The 15,176-nt window shown below is 45.6% G+C and overlaps 1 long non-coding RNA gene across 1 annotated transcript in view; it reads right to left on the bottom strand.

The window, feature by feature from the left end:
- Positions 1-35: 35 nt before the first annotated feature.
- Positions 36-15,176, bottom strand: part of LOC149091584 (uncharacterized) — a 143,011-nt gene continuing 127,870 nt past the window's right edge. Inside the window, exon 3 of the long non-coding RNA XR_016196710.1 lies at positions 36-725. This is a non-coding gene — a long non-coding RNA (uncharacterized LOC149091584). The remainder of the gene's footprint in view (positions 726-15,176) is intronic.

Raw genomic sequence — 15,176 nt, 5'->3', positions numbered from 1 at the left:
ATTGCCACTCTGCCTTCCCACATGTTTTCTAAACATATGTTTCGATGTATGTATATCGATATGCATACCAGGGCTGCGCCACCTCTCCTCGCGATTGTTGGTTGCGATAGTTCTGAAATCGAAAATGAAAAGAAAAACTTATTAGAATTCAAATTTATTATTTCTTAATCAACTATAAACTATATTAAATCAAATTAAAAATAATATTAGTAGGATTGCAACTGAAGCCACATATGTGATAGCACTTGTGATATTTTTGCACAAATATTGCTATGAAATGAATTTATATGAATATTAATGAAATGAAAACTTCCATTTAATAAGTAATTATTAGCTGTAAATAGTATAAACAAATTACAATTTTAAGCACTATTACTCACCTTTTATAGTTAATTGAAAATTCCCATACATTTAGACTGGGACTGGCCATTTATGCATTTTTCGATAACTACCTTTTGTTTTGATCTTTGCATCCCGATAAATGTACAAACGCATAGCTGCACAATCACTTCAAATTGCACTTGCGAATTAATTTAATTATTTATATTGAAATTAGTGAGTGAAATGAAATGAATTATAGATATAAGTTTAAAAATTTAATTAAAAGTTATATTAGCTTAGACATGTATAGGGAAAATGAATGGACGGGCGTCCTGACTCTTCCCTCTAAATCCAACTAGCGGCTCTCCACACTGCTAAGTTCGTCGCGCATCTTATTGGTGTTCCTGCAAATAGAATTAAAAATTAGAGTGAATTAATTATATTAATTGTTATTGCTTAAATCTACTTTAAAATTATAACTAAACCTACTCATTAGTGTTAAACTAGTAATCTAAGCACATCAAATGTTATTAATTTTTGCTTTGATCTGCTGTATTGTATATTAATATGTAACGCAAGGCTGCACAGCAATTTAACGTTGCACTTGCCACTATTTAAATAGCTCATGTTGAGCAAGTTTCGGCAATTATAGACCTAAATAATTTAAGGCGCCATGTAAATTCAAAAAAAAAATGCTAAAGAATAGTATTGTTTGAATAAAGAATATCTCTCTTTTCTCTCCTCCTCCTCATATAGCTGCTGGTCAGCGAATATGTGCGAGAATGGAAGAATGAGAGATTATTAATGTGTGTTCTCTCGAGGCATACTAACAGAAAAAAAAAAAAAAAAAAAAAAATAAAGAACATCTCTATATTCTCTTCTCCTCTTCATCTAGCTGCTTGACAGCTAATATGAATGATGGGAAAGGGAATTTGAGATCATTAATGTGTGTTCTACCAACATACTAACAGAAAAAACTTAAGATCACTGCCCTCTCAAGTCCAATGCCCTCTAAAGGTTCACTGAGCTCTCAAGGTCATTGCCCCCTCAAGGTCTTTGCCCTCCCAAGGTCATTGCCCTCCCAAGGTCATTGCCCTCCCAAGGTCATTGCCCTCGAAAGGTCATTGCCCTCTCAAGGTCTTTACCCTCTCAGTTAACAGAATTTCCTTGATTCTCAAGATCACTGTCCTCTCCAGGTCATTGCCCTCTCAAGGTCAATGCCCTCACAAGGTCATTGCCCTCTCAAGGTCAATGCCCTCCCAAGGTCAATGCCATCCCAAGGTCATTGCCCTCTCATAGCCAATGCCCTCTAAAAGTTCACTGAGCTCTCAAGGTAATTGTCCTCTCAAAGTCATTGCCCTCTCAAGATCATTGCCCTCCCAAGGTCACTGCCCTCTAAAAGTTCACTGAGCTCTCAAGGTCATTGCCCTCTCAGGGTTATTGCCCTCTCAAGGTCATTGCCCTCTCAAGGTCATTGCCCTCTAAAGGTCACTGCCCTCTCAAGGTCTTTGCCCTCTCAGTTAACACGATTTTCTTGATTCTCAAGATCACTGCCCTCTCCATGTCATTGCCGTCTCAAGGTCAATGCCCTCACAAGGTCATTGTCATCTTAAGATCACTGCCCTCCCAAGGTCATTGCCCTCTAAAGGTCACTGCCCTCTCAAGGTCTTTGCCCTCTCAGTTAACAGGATTTTCTTGATTCTCAAGATCACTGCCCTCTCCATGTCATTGCCCCCTCAAGGTCTTTGCCCTCCCAAGGTCATTGCCCTCCCAAGGTCATTGCCCTCCCAAGGTCATTGCCCTCGAAAGGTCATTGCCCTCTCAAGGTCTTTACCCTCTCAGTTAACAGAATTTCCTTGATTCTCAAGATCACTGTCCTCTCAAGGTCATTGCCCCCTCAAGGTCTTTGCCCTCCCAAGGTCATTGCCCTCCCAAGGTCATTGCCCTCCCAAGGTCATTGCCCTCGAAAGGTCATTGCCCTCTCAAGGTCTTTACCCTCTCAGTTAACAGAATTTCCTTGATTCTCAAGATCACTGTCCTCTCCAGGTCATTGCCCTCTCAAGGTCAATGCCCTCACAAGGTCATTGCCCTCTCAAGGTCAATGCCCTCCCAAGGTCAATGCCATCCCAAGGTCATTGCCCTCTCATAGCCAATGCCCTCTAAAAGTTCACTGAGCTCTCAAGGTAATTGTCCTCTCAAAGTCATTGCCCTCTCAAGATCATTGCCCTCCCAAGGTCACTGCCCTCTAAAAGTTCACTGAGCTCTCAAGGTCATTGCCCTCTCAGGGTTATTGCCCTCTCCTGGCCAATGCCCTCAAAAGGTCATTGCCCTTTCAAGGTCATGGCCCTCTCAAGGCCAATGCCCTCCCAAGGTCATTGCCCTTTCAAGGTCATTGCCCTCCGAAGGTTATTGCCCTCTCAAGGCCAATGCCCTCTAAAAGTTCACTGAGCTCTCCAGGTCACCGCCCTCCCAAGGTCATTGCCCTCTAAAGGTCACTGCCCTCTCAAGGTCTTTGCCCTCTCAGTTAACAGGATTTTCTTGATTCTCAAGATCACTGCCCTCTCCATGTCATTGCCGTCTCAAGGTCAATGCCCTCACAAGGTCATTGTCATCTTAAGATCACTGCCCTCTTAAGTCCAATGCCCTCTAAAGGTTCACTGAGCTCTCAATGTCATTGCCCTCTCAAAGTCTTTGCCCTCCCAAGGTCATTGCCCTCCCAAGGTCATTGCCCTCCCAAGGTCATTGCCCTCTCCAGGTCACTGCCCTCCCAAGGTTATTGCTCTCCCAAATTCATTGGATTCTCAAGGTCGTTGCAATATCATTTCCCTTAAGAGGTCATTGCCCTCCCAAGTTCACCGCCCTCCCTAGGTCATTGCCCTCCCAAGGTCATTGCCCTCTCAAGGTCCTTGCGCTCTCAAGGTCATTGCCCTCTCAAGGTCATTGCCCTCTCAAGGTCATTTCTTTCCCAAGGTCCTTGCGCTCTCCACGTCATTGCCCTCTCAAGGTCATTGCCCTCTCAAGGTCATTTCCCTCCCAAGGTCATTGCCCTTTCAAGGTCTGTGCCCTCCCAAGGTTATTCGGTCTCCCAAGGTCATTGCCCTCCCAAGGTCACTGCCCTCTCAAGGCCAATGCCCTCTAAAATTTCACTGAGCTCTCAAGGTCATTGTCCTCTCAAAGCCATTGCCCTCTCAAAGTGACTGGATTCTCAAGGCCAATGCTCTCTCAAGGCCAATGCCCTCTAAAAGTTCACTGAGCTCTCAAGGTCATTGTCCTCTCAAAGTCATTGCCCTCTCAAAGTCATTGCCCTCTCAAGGTCATTGCCCTCCCAAGGTCATTGCCCTTCCAAGGTCATTGCCCTCCCAAGGTCATTGCCCTTTCAAGGTCATTGCCCTCTCAAGATCACTGCACTCTCAAGGTCATTGCCCTCTCAAGGCTATTCCTTCCCAAGGACACTGCCCTCCCAAGGTCATTGCCATGTCCAGGTCAGTTCCCTGTCAAGGTTAGTGCCCTGTCAAGATGACTGCTCTTCTGAGTCACTTTCATCCCTGGTCACTGCCCTATATAAAAAAATCGATACTGCCAAATTAATATCAACCGACTGATATGGAAGATACTAATCTGTTGAATTATTTAATTAAACAAAAAATAATTGCATATAAGATAAACCTCTAAAGTATATGGATTTGGATACATGTATGTACATACGTATATATACATGCTGATGCTCGTATGTTCGCGTTGATAGAGGCAAGCAGAGTACTAGAGACTTGTGCTTTGGAATGTACACACATTTTGACCATATGATTACGCTCTGAAAATTTCATTAAGATTGCATGTCTACAAAAATAGTTATTCATCAAATAAGTTCTCATACCTTTACCCACACTGCAGCGCAGCCCAAGCGCAGTCGCTGCTTACTGCGCAGTTAGCAGAGAGCGGGTGCGTGAGGGTGGATGTATATGCATGTATGTGTGCGTGCATAAAAGAAGTGCAGAATGATAAGAATATCAGCTTGGAGGGTTCAGGGTATCTCCTAGTCGAGCAGTCTCGACTAGAGCCTGCTTAACCGTTTCATACATATTTCGATTTTTATAAAATATTTTGACAAACATGGCTTGGGTGGGAGTTCAAATCCCGCGGAAAACTCTTTTTTGTAAATTGCAAATTTTGTTATTTTAGCTTCTTTTATATTTTTTAAATTTTATTTTTTAATTTTATAAACAGGTTTCCTTCCGTGGCATCAATGCCTATTAAGCTTATGTGTATATACATGTACATACATGGATAGCTCAAGCATATAAATGTCGCAATTTGATACTACAAATGCCGATTGCCACGCCCCTAGTGGCCGTAGACACATCATTTTTGGCCAGTTCTTAGAAAGATGTAACGGTAACGTAAATGCGATACGCTCAAAAAATGTGAAAATTACAGGGTATTTTCCGATATGCCACGCCCCCAAAAAGGCGTGGCAATTATTTTTGGGGCATCGATAGAGGATGTTTCCAGTAACTCAACTATCCAAATTTGAAGCTTCTAGCTCTTAAACTGTAGGACATATAATGTTTTGCGGTTTGCCACGCCTCCTTTGGGCGGACATATATCCACAATAGCTTGTTGGACTTGGGTGGTCAACTCGCGTATATATACCAAATTTCAAGACTCTATCATCAATAGTGCCTAAAATATAGCCAAATTTGAAAAATCACTATACCTTCAGGTCCGATTTGCCACGCTCCTAATAGGCGTAGATATAAACATTTTTCATCAGTCTTTATAGAATTATAGCATTAGCTATACGCGTCGTCGCTACGTAGCTACGTCGCACGTGAGACGTTCTAGCTTTAAAACTTTAGGAGATACAGTTATATCTGATTTGCCACGCCCCCAATGGGCGTAGATATATCCACCATAGCTTTTTGGACTTGGGGGGTCAACGCGGATCTACATACCGAGATTCAACTTTCTAGCTTGTAACGAACCTTCGGTTTATCCCGAGTCTAAGCTGGGCTAGTTTCAGCTGACTTTGGATTCGTGCCAACAAATTTATTTGTTGAAGCCCCTGCGATATTAATTAGTCACTTGTGAATTTAGGTTTTATAGCGTAAATGTATATTCTCATGAATAAGTTTAAAATGTACACGTCACTTAAAGTTATGCTGGCTCGCTGGTTGGCATTAGCGAAGCACACCTACCGAGCGGCTGGGAGAGTGTTGTGCTAAAAACACGCTAGTTTACCGGGCCGATTCGGGAAACGCCAGGACTTCGGTCTGAACAAAACTCTGGCGGTTCGCTCAGATATGCAGGCCTCTCCTACTATCCCACTCGCTCACAGCACAACACTAGCTTCGCTTTCACTCACAAACACTTCTCTTGCGCACGGCTACGTGAACTTACTCAGATGTGCAGGCCTCGCTTAAGCCGCTGATATGCACCGATGTCCTAATCGGTGCCGCTGATGCTGCCGATGGCCCCTTTCTTTGTCGCAAGGATTCCTACTGGATGTCCTTGCTGTTCCCACGATGTCCTTGCTGTCCTTTGAAGTCCTGGGAGTCCCAATTTAACCACTCGCGTTGACTTTCACTAATCACTTTTCACTTGCTTAATCGTCACTCAATCACCACTTAATCATCTGACCATCTGAATCATCTGAATCCCCGTATGGAGCCGCCGGTGGCCTTTTATAGCCCAGCCACAGGCCCTGCTTCGGGTGATAACGCGCTCGTGCCCATAGAAACGGTAAAGTGGCGTGATCCGGGTGACGCCACTTTCCCGCCAAATTGCGTGGCCGCCTCCCATTGGCCGAAGTACCGTTGGTGCCCTGCGAGTGAAAGTGATCACTACTATCACCCGGCACGAACAGCACCTCGGCTACCGGTCACCGATGATCGTCGTGCGTGCAACGCGAACCCATTGCTGAATCTGTAGGAGCGAAAGAGACCGCCTCTAACAGGACTTTGACCCCCTTTCCAGTGCGAGGGTCGCTCCCACAGTATTCGCGTCGCTGTGTGGAGCAACATGTATATGCACGTATATGCATATAAACGCACAGCAAATACGTACGTTCATATACATTAATACGTGCATACCTATGTTGCTCCTCACAAGCTCTTCAACTAACATGATTTCTGGTTTTTTCGGAAAATGCATTTTCCGATCTGCCACGCCATAGTGGGTGGATCGGGAAAATATTAACACTTTATGAATCGGAGTTATACACGAGTATGTGTTCCAAATTTCAAGTCTCTAGCTTCAAAGACGGCAAAATGAACTGCGTTCATACGGACAGGCGGACGGACAGCAAAATGGATTGCACAAAAACCACTGCCCTCACAAGCTCACTGCCCTCACAAGTTCACTGCCCTCTAAAGGTCATTGCTCTCTAAAGGAAATTTCCCTCCCGAGGTCACTGCCCTCTCAAGGTCTTTGCCCTCTCAGTTAACTGGATTTTCTTGATTCTCAAGATCACTGCACTCTCACGGTCACTGCCCTCTCAAGGTCATTGCCCTCTCAAGGTCACAGGATTCTCAAGGTCACTGCCCTCTCAAGGTCACTGCCCTCTCAAGGTCATTGCCCTCTCAAGGTCAGTGCCCTCTCAAGGCCAATTCCCTCTAAAAGTTCACTGAGCTCTCAAGGTCATTGCCCTCTCAAGGTCATTGCCCTCTCAAGGTCATTGCCCTCTCAAGGTCGGTGCCCTCTCAAGGCCAATGCCCTCTCAAGATCACTGCACTCTCAAGGTCATTGCACTCTCAAGGTCATTGCCCTCTCAAGGTAATTCCTTCCCAAGGACACTGCCCTCCCAAGGTCATTGCCATGTCAAGGTCAGTGCCCTGTCAAGGTTAGTGCCCTGTCAAGATGACTGCTCTTCTGAGTCACTTTCATCCCTGGTTACTGCCCTGTATAAAAAATCGATACTGCCAAATTAATATCAACCGACTGATATGGAAGAGACTAATATGTTGAATTTTTAATTCGTTAAACAAAACATAATTGCATATAAGATAAACCTCTAAAGTATATGGATTTGGATATATACATGCTGATGCTCGTATGTTCGCGTTGATAGAGGCAAGCAGAGTACTAGAGACTTGTGCTTTGGAATGTACACACATTTTGACCATATGATTACGCTCTGAAAATTTCATTAAGATTGCATGTCTACAAAAATAGTTATTCATCAAATAAGTTCTCATACCTTTGCCCACACTGCAGCGCAGTCGCTGCTTACTGCGCAGTTAGCAGAGAGCGGGCGCGTGAGGGTGGATGTATATGCATGTATGTGTGCGTGCATAAAAGAAGTGCAGAATGATAAGAATATCAGCTTGGAGGGTTCAGGGTATCTCCTATTCGAGCAGTCTCGACTAGAGCCTGCTTAACCGTTTCATACATATTTCGATTTTTATAAAATATTTTGACAAACATGGCTTGGGTGGGAGTTCAAATCCCGCGGAAAACTCTTTTTTGTAAATTTCAAATTTTGTTATTTTAGCTTCTTTTATATTTTTTTAATTTTATTTTTAAATTTTATAAAAATGTTTCCTTCCGTGCTATCAATGCCTATTAAGCTTATGTGTATATACATGTACATACATAGATAGCTCAAGCATATAAATTTGATACTACAAATGCCGATTGCCACGCCCCTAGTGGCCGTAGACACCTCATTTTTGGCCAGTTCTTAGAAAGAAGTAACGGTAACGTAAATGCGATACGCTCAAAAAATGTGAAAATTACAGGGTATTTTTCGATATGCCACGCCCCCAAAAAGGCGTGGCAATTATTTTTGGGGCATCGATAGAGGAGGTTACCAATAACTCAACTATCCAAATTTGAAGCTTCTAGCTCTTAAACTGTAGGACATATAATGTTTTGCAGTTTGCCACGCCTCCTTTGGGCGGACATATATCCACAATAGCTTGTTGGACTTTGGTGGTCAACTCGCGTATATATACCATATTTCAAGACTCTAGCATCAATAGTGCCTAAAATATAGTCAAATTTGAAAAATCACTATATCTTCAGGTCCGATTTGCCACGCTCCTAATAGACGTAGATATAAACTTTTTTCATCAGTCTTTATAGAATTATAGAATTAGCTCACGTGCGACGTTCTAGCTTTAAAACCTTAGGAGATACAGTTATATCTGATTTGCCACGCCTCAATGGGCGTAGATATATCCACCATAGATTTTTTTGGACTTGGGGGGTCAACGCGGATCTACATACCGAGATTCAACTTTCTAGCTTGTAACGAACCTTCGGTTTATCCCGAGTCTAAGCTGGGCTAGTTTCAGCTGACTTTGGATTGGTGTCAACAAATTTATTTGTTGAAGCCCCTGCGATATTAATTAGTCACTTGTGAATTTAGGTTTTATAGCGTAAATGTATATTCTCATGAATAAGTTTAATATGTACACGTCACTTAAAGTTATGCTGGCTCGCTGGTTGGCATTAGCGAAGCACACCTACCGAGCGGCTGGGAGAGTGTTGTGCTAAAAACACGCTAGTTTACCGGGACGATTCGGGAAACGCCAGGACTTCGGTCTGAACAAAACTCTGGCGGTTCGCTCAGATATGCAGGCGTCTCCTACTATCCCACTCGCTCACAGCACAACACTAGCTTCGTTTTCACTCACAAACACTTCTCTTGCGCACGGCTACGTGAACTTACTCAGATGTGCAGGCCTCGCTTAAGCCGCTGATATGCACCGATGTCCTGATCGGTGCCGCTGATGCTGCTGATGGCCTCTTTCTCTGTCGCAAGGATTCCCACTGGATGTCCTTGCTGTTCCCACGATGTCCTTGCTGTCATTTGAAGTCCTGGGAGTCCTAATTTACCACTCGCGTTGACTTTCACTAATCACTTTTCACTTGCTTAATCGTCACTCAATCACCACTTAATCATCTGACCATCTGAATCATCTGAATCCTCGTATGGAGCCGCCGGTGGCCTTTTATAGCCCAGCCACAGGCCCTGCTTCGGGTGATAACGGGGCCCGTTCGGCTCTGGAGCGGGGCCTTTCAGCCGCTCGTGCCCATAGAAACGGTAAAGTGGCGTGATCCGGGTGACGCCACTTTCCCGCCAAATTGCGTGGCCGCCTCCCATTGGCCGAAGTACCGTTGGTGCCCTGCGAGTGAAAGTGATCACTACTATCATCCGGCACGAACAGCACCTCGGCTAACGGTCACCGATGATCGTCGTGCGTGCAACGCGAACCCATTGCTGAATCTGTAGGAGCGAAAGAGACCGCCGCTAACAGGACTTTGACCCCCTTTCCAGTGCGAGGGTCGCTCCCACAGTATTCGCGTCGCTGTGTGGAGCAACATGTATAACATGATTTCTGGTTTTTTCGGAAAATGCATTTTCCGATCTGCCACGCCATAGTGGGTGGATCGGGAAAATTTTAACACTTTATGAATCGGAGTTATACACGAGTATGTGTTCCAAATTTCAAGTCTCTAGCTTCAAAGACGGCAAAATGAACTGCGTTCATACGGACAGGCGGACGGACAGCAAAATGGATTGCACAAAAACCACTGCCCTCACAAGTTCACTGCCCTCTAAAGGTCATTGCCCTCTCAAGGAAATTTCCCTCCCGAGGTCACTGCCCTCTCAAGGTCTTTGCCCTCTCAGTTAACTGGATTTTCTTGATTCTCAAGATCACTGCACTCTCAAGGTCTCTGCCCTCCCAAGGTCATTGCCCTTTCAAGGTCATTGCCCTCTCAAGGCCAATGCCCTCTAAAAGTTCACCGAGCTCTCAAGGTCATTGTCCTCTCAAAGTCACTTTCCTCTCAAGGTCATTGCCCTCTCAAGATCACTGCACTCTCAAGGTCATTACCCTCTCAAGGTAATTGCCCTCTCAGGGTTATTGCCCTCTCTAGGCCAATGCCCTCCCAAGGTCATTGCCCTTTCAAGGTCATTGCTCTCTCAAGGCCAATGCCCTCCCAAGGTCATTGCCCTTTCAAGGTCATTGCCCTCTCAAGGCCAATGCCCTCTAAAAGTTCACCGAGCTCTCAAGGTCATTGTCCTCTCAAAGTCACTTTCCTCTCAAGGTCATTGCCCTCTCAAGATCACTGCACTCTCAAGGTCATTACCCTCTCAAGGTAATTGCCCTCTCAGGGTTATTGCCCCCTCTAGGCCAATGCCCTCCCAAGGTCATTGCCCTCTCAAGGTCAGTGCCATCTCAAGATCACTGCCCTCTCAAGGTCATTGCCCTTTCAAGGCCAATGCCCTTTCCAAGTCATTGCACTCTCAACGTCATTGCCCTCCCAAGGTCATTGCCCTCTCAAGGCCAATGCCCTCTAAAAGTTCACCGAGCTCTCAAGGTCATTGCCCTCTCAAAATCATTGCCCTCTCAAGGTCATTGCCCTCTCAAGGACAATGCCCTCTCAAGGTCATTGCCATCTCAAGGTCATTGCCCTCCCAAGGTCATTGCCCTCTCAAGGCCAATGCCCTCTAAAAGTTCACCGAGCTCTCAAGGTCATTGCCCTCTCAAGGTCAGTGCCATCTCAAGATCACTGCCCTCTCAAGGTCATTGCCCTCCCAAGGTCATTGCCCTCTTAAGGTCATTGCCCTCTCAAGATCAATGCACTCTCAAGGTCATTACCCTCTCAAGGTAATTGCCCTCTTAGGGTTATTGCCCTCTCTAGGCCAATGCCCTCCCAAGGTCCTTGCCCTTTCAAGGTCATTGCTCTCTCAAGGCCAATGCCCTCCCAAGGTCATTGCCCTTTCAAGGTCATTGCCCTCCCAAGGTTATTGCCCTCTCAAGGCCAATGCCCTCTAAAAGTTCACCGAGCTCTCAAGGTCATTGCCCTCTCAAAATCATTGCCCTCTCAAGGTCATTGCCCTCTCAAGGACAATGCCCTCTCAAGGTCATTGCCATCTCAAGGTCATTGCCCTCCCAAGGTCATTGCCCACCCAAGGTCATTGCCCTCCCAAGGACACTGCCCTCCCAAGGACACTGCCCTCCCAAGGTCATTGCCCTCTCAAGGTCAGTGCCATCTCAAGATCACTGCCCTCTCAAGGTCATTGCCCTCCCAAGGTCATTGCCCTCTCAAGGTCAGTGCCATCTCAAGATCACTGCCCTCTCAAGGTCATTGCCCTTTCAAGGCCAATGCCCTTTCAAAGTCATTGCACTCTCAAGGTCATTGCCCTCCCAAGGTCATTGCCCTCCCAAGGACACTGCCCTCCCAAGGACACTGCCCTCCCAAGGTCATTGCCCTCTCAAGGTCAGTGCCATCTCAAGATCACTGCCCTCTCAAGGTCATTGCCCTCCCAAGGTCATTGCCCTCTCAAGGTCAGTGCCATCTCAAGATCACTGCCCTCTCAAGGTCATTGCCCTTTCAAGGCCAATGCCCTTTCAAAGTCATTGCACTCTCAAGGTCATTGCCCTCCCAAGGTCATTGCCCTCCCAAGGACACTGCCCTCCCAAGGACACTGCCCTCCCAAGGTCATTGCCCTCTCAAGGTCAGTGCCATCTCAAGATCACTGCCCTCTCAAGGTCATTGCCCTCCCAAGGTCATTGCCCTCTCAAGGTCATTGCCCTCTCAAGGTCATTGCCCTCCCAAGGTCATTGCCCTCTCAAGGTCAGTGCCCTCTCAAGATCACTGCACTCTCAAGGTCATTGCCCTCTCAAGGTTATTCCTTCCCAAGGACACTGCCCTCCCAAGGTCATTGCCATGTCAAGGTCAGTGCCCTGTCAAGGTTAGTGTCCTGTCAAGATGACTGCTCTTCTGAGTCACTTTCATCCCTGGTCACTGCCCTGTATAAAAAAATCGATACTGCCAAATTAATATCAACCGACTGATATGGAAGAGACTAATCTGTTGAATTATTTAATTAAACAAAACATAATTGCATATAAGATAAACCTCTAAAGTATATGGATTTGGATACATGTATGTACATACGTATATATACATGCTGATGCTCGTATGTTCGCGTTGATAGAGGCAAGCAGAGTACTAGAGACTTGTGCTTTGGAATGTATACACATTTTGACCATATGATTACGCTCTGAAAATTTCATTAAGATTGCATGTCCACAAAAATAGTTATTCATCAAATAAATTCTCATACCTTTGCCCACACTACAGCGCAGCCCAAGCGCAGTCGCTGCTTACTGCGCAGTTAGCAGAGAGCGGGCGCGTGAGGGTGGATGTATATGCATGTATGTGTGCGTGCATAAAAGAAGTGCAGAATGATAAGAATATCAGCTTGGAGGGTTCAGGGTATCTCCTAGTCGAGCAGTCTCGACTAGAGCCTGCTTAACCGTTTCATACATATTTCGATTTTTATAAAATATTTTGACAAACATGGCTTGGGTGTGAGTTCAAATCCCGCGGAAAACTCTTTTTTGTAAATTGCAAATTTTGTTATGTTAGCTTCTTTTATATTTTTTTAAATTATATTTTTAAATTTTATAAACAGGTTTCCTTCCGTGCTGTCAATGCCTATTAAGCTTATGTGTATATACATGTACATACATAGATAGCTCAAGCATATAAATGTCGCAATTTGATACTACAAATGCCGATTGCCACGCCCCTAGTGGCCGTAGACACCTCATTTTTGGCCAGTTCTTAGAAAGAAGTAACGGTAACGTAAATGCGATACGCTCAAAAAATGTGAAAATTACAGGGTATTTTTCGATATGCCACGCCCCCAAAGAGGCGTGACAATTATTTTTGGGGCATCGATAGAGGAGGTTTCCAGTAACTCAACTATCCAAATTTGAAGCTTCTAGCTCTTAAACTGTAGGACATATAATGTTTTGCGGTTTGCCACGCCTCCTTTGGGCGGACATATATCCACAATAGCTTGTTGGACTCTATCATCATCTCTATCATCAATAGTGCCTAAAATATAGCCAAATTTGAAAAATCACTATATCTTCAGGTCCGATTTGCCACGCTCCTAGTAGGCGTAGATATAAACATTTTTCATCAGTCTTTATAGAATTATAGCATTAGCTCACGTGGGACGTTCTAACTTTAAAACTTTAGGAGATACAGTTATATCTGATTTGCCACGCCCCCAATGGGCGTAGATATATCCACCATAGCTTTTTGGACTTGGGGGGTCAACGCGGATCTACATACCGAGATTCAACTTTCTAGCTTGTAACGAACCTTCGGTTTATCCCGAGTCTAAGCTGGGCTAGTTTCAGCTGACTTTGGATTCGTGCCAACAAATTTATTTGTTGAAGCCCCTGCGATATTAATTAGTCACTTGTGAATTTAGGTTTTATAGCGTAAATGTATATTCTCATGAATAAGTTTAAAATGTACACGTCACTTAAAGTTATGCTGGCTCGCTGGTTGGCATTAGCGAAGCACACCTACCGAGCGGCTGGGAGAGTGTTGTGCTAAAAACACGCTAGTTTACCGGGACGATTCGGGAAACGCCAGGACTTCGGTCTGAACAAAACTCTGGCGGTTCGCTCAGATATGCAGGCCTCTCCTACTATCCCACTCGCTCACAGCACAACACTATCTTCGTTTTCACTCACAAACACTTCTCTTGCGCACGGCTACGTGAACATACTCAGATGTGCAGGCCTCCCTTAAGCCGCTGATATGCACCGATGTCCTGATCGGTGCCGCTGATGCTGCTGATGGCCTCTTTCTCTGTCGCAAGGATTCCCACTGGATGTCCTTGCTGTTCCCACGATGTCCTTGCTGTCATTTGATGTCCTGGGAGTCCTAATTTACCACTCGCGTTGACTTTCACTAATCACTTTTCACTTGCTTAATCGTCACTCAATCACCACTTAATCATCTGACCATCTGAATCATCTGAATCCTCGTATGGAGCCGCGGTTGGCCTTTTATAGCCCAGCCACAGGCCCTGCTTCGGGTGATAACGGGGCCCGTTCGGCTCTGGAGCGGGGCCTTTCAGCCGCTCGTGCCCATAGAAACGGTAAAGTGGCGTGATCCGGGTGACGCCACTTTCCCGCCAAATTGCGTGGCCGCCTCCCATTGGCCGAAGTACCGTTGGTGCCCTGCGAGTGAAAGTGATCACTACTATCACCCGGCACGAACAGCACCTCGGCTAACGGTCACCGATGATCGTCGTGCGTGCAACGCGAACCCATTGCTGAATCTGTAGGAGCGAAAGAGACCGCCTCTAACAGGACTTTGACCCCGTTTCCAGTGCGAGGGTCGCTCCCACAGTATTCGCGTCGCTGTGTGGAGCAACATGTATATGCACGTATATGCATATAAACGCACAGCAAATACGTACGTTCATATACATTAATACGTGCATATCTATGTTGCTCCTCACAAGCTCTTCAACTAACATGATTTCTGGTTTTTTTTTCGGAAAATGCATTTTCCGATTTGCCACGCCATAGTGGGTGGATCGGGAAAATTTTAACACGTTATGAATCAGAGTTATACACGAGTATGTGTTCCAAATTTCAAGTCTCTAGCTTCAAAGACGGCGAAATGAACTGCGTTCATACGGACAGACGGACGGACAGCAAAATGGAATGCCCAAAAACCACTGCCCTCACAAGTTCACTGCCCTCTCAAGGTCATTGCCCTCTCAAGGTCATTTCCCTCCCTAGGTCACTGCTCTCTCAAGGTCTTTGCCCTCTCAGTTAACTGGATTTTCTTGATTCTCAAGATCACTGCACTCTCAAGGTCACTGCCCTCTCCAGGACACTGCACTCTCAAGGTCACTGCCCTCTCCAGGACACTGCCCTCTCCAGGTCATTGCCCTCTCAAGGACATTGCCCTCTCAAGGACATTGCCCTCTCAAGGTCACTGCTCTCTCAAGGTCATTGCCCTCTCAACGTCAGTGCCCTCTCAAGGCCAATGCCCTCTAAAAGTTCACTGAGCTCTCAAGG

Source organism: Drosophila navojoa, chromosome 4 (genome assembly GCF_054131105.1).
Source record: "Drosophila navojoa isolate 15081-1374.11 chromosome 4, UAZ_NAV_1.0, whole genome shotgun sequence".
In the NCBI taxonomy this organism is placed as follows: domain Eukaryota; kingdom Metazoa; phylum Arthropoda; class Insecta; order Diptera; family Drosophilidae; genus Drosophila; species Drosophila navojoa.
Note: the sequence above shows the minus strand (reverse complement) of the source record. Positions and strands in the feature narration are given on the sequence as shown.